General features: G+C 35.8%; 1 long non-coding RNA gene across 2 annotated transcripts; it reads right to left on the bottom strand.

The window, feature by feature from the left end:
- Nucleotides 1-1,557, bottom strand: LOC107473136 (uncharacterized). Of its 2 annotated transcripts, XR_008006017.1 has the most exons (3): nt 1,065-1,557; nt 801-854; nt 1-688 (listed from the first exon to the last, which is right to left on the bottom strand). It is a non-coding gene; the product is annotated as an uncharacterized LOC107473136 (long non-coding RNA). The 2 variants fall into 2 exon arrangements; XR_001588919.3 differs by lacking the exon at nt 801-854.
- Nucleotides 1,558-2,130: the final 573 nt, after the last annotated feature.

Consider the following 2,130-nt stretch of genomic DNA (forward strand, 5'->3'; position numbering starts at 1 on the left):
TTTTGGAAGGAAGAAATCACTATTCTAAAAGTTCGAATACATCAAAATCAATTCTACAAAAGTTAGAATGCAAACAAAGCTTACCTCTACAATTGGGCCTATTCTAAAAGTTCCCATTACCTCTTCTTTAGACACCAATGTAAGAAGTAGAATGAGTGCAAAAGGAATCTGAATTGACTGAACCACATTCAGCCATTCATTCATAGTATCTAATGAACTCTCTGATGTATTAAAAACTATAGCAGCTATCATTGTTGGAACAATAGCACAACTTCTAGTAATCAATGACCTTAACTATTTCTTTATATTTACCTTCAAAAACCCTTCGGTTATGAATTGTCCTGCTGTAATTGTGCTATTTTGTCCTGCTGCTAACAAACCAATTCTCCATATATATAGAATTGGAAACAAAAGTAATAAATCATACTAAATCATACTAAATCAGTTAAAATTTAATTTTTTTATTTTTCCAAAATAACTAATAATAAAAATAAACCAGAAGTAGTTTCAGATCAAGTTTTCGGATATTATCACATAACAACAAACAGAACAGCAAATAGAACAGCAATTTCAATAATTCAGTATGAACAACCCAGAAGCAGTTTCAGTAATTCAGTATGAACCCAGTAATTTCAGTATTAACAGCAAATTCAGTGTCGCCCATATTTTCACTTGAACTGACATCAAACTGCATAAATGAATCAATAACCAGCAATGAATCAATAACCAGCAACAATACCAAGTCAACAATAAATCAATAAACAGCAATGATTAAAATAATTCAACAAACAGAACATTACCTAACAAACAGCAAACAATAAATCAACAGACAGCAAGTCAACAAGACAGCAACACTGAATCAACAAACAACAATATCAACAATAAAGTAAACAATACCAATACTGAATATAATTTAACCAAATTAACAGTAACAATAAGGTCAAAAATACCAATAACAAACAATACCAATAGCAAGGTTAAACAAAATCGGGTTTTATACTAGTAAACAACACCAATAACAACAAACAGCAACAATGAAACAATGATTTATCCAAATTACATACCTAACTCGGTGGCTCGGGCTCCATATCTGACTTGAATCGGTGGCTGGGTGGAAGATTGGGAGGAACGTGGGTGCTGTGTTGAGTCGGTGACTGGGTGGGAGACTTGAATCGGTGATTGGTGGGTGCTGTGTTGTGGGTGGCGAGGGTGGTGCTCTGCTACTGCTGGGTGCGAGACTGCGAGGGTGGTGCTCTGCTAGACTACTACTGCTGTGTGCGAGGGACGTTCAGGCTGTGGCTGGGGCTTTGTCGTGCTCTGTCCGCGAAGAGGTTCGGCGGCGTTGGGAGGAAGGCTTCGCTGCGAGGTGGTGGGAGACTGGGAGGAACGTGGGTTCGCCGCCGTGAGAAGAGAGTGCCACTGCAGAGAACGTGGGTGGCTTAGTGGCTGGGTGCACCGGCGCGACTGTGAGAGGCTGAGAGCTTTCGATTGGGATTTGGGGGTGGGAGGCGTGGGGTTAGGGCTCACTGCTCAGGACTCGCGCTCAAGGGAATTGAGGGTGGGGTGGGGTTGGTTTTTTAGGGTTTTTTTACTCTACCGGTTTGGTTCAATTCAGTTAGAATTTTTCTGGTCAGAACCGAAAATTGAATGAATTGCAAAACACATTTTTTTCGATTTTTTCAATTTTTAGTTTATTCAGTTTTTGGTTTTTTAGTTCAGTTGATCGGTTTAATTCGATTCAAATCGATTTTAAACACCCCTAAAATATTGTACATATACTTTTTATATCTTTTTAGCAAGTTATTTTAGTTGATAATATTATAATTTGCTAAATAGTAACTGTAATAGAAATATTAACAAAATATCTTTTAAAAATATATGAATAATATAATTGCAGTGAATTTTATAAGATATTTTTCTATATTTTAGCTGAATGTATATCTATTAAGACATTTGATTTTAAGAAAATTGTAGATAAATTTTTTTCACTATAAAAAATGCAATTGATAATTTAATAACTGATAATAATGTGAAAGCAAAAGAGGTGTTACATTAGTTTTAAATTGGATATTTATTAGTCAAGGATCCTGGGTTACAATGTCATTACTTAGTAACTCTTGGTGTCACATG

Source organism: Arachis duranensis, chromosome 2 (assembly GCF_000817695.3).
Source record: "Arachis duranensis cultivar V14167 chromosome 2, aradu.V14167.gnm2.J7QH, whole genome shotgun sequence".
Classification (NCBI taxonomy): domain Eukaryota; kingdom Viridiplantae; phylum Streptophyta; class Magnoliopsida; order Fabales; family Fabaceae; genus Arachis; species Arachis duranensis.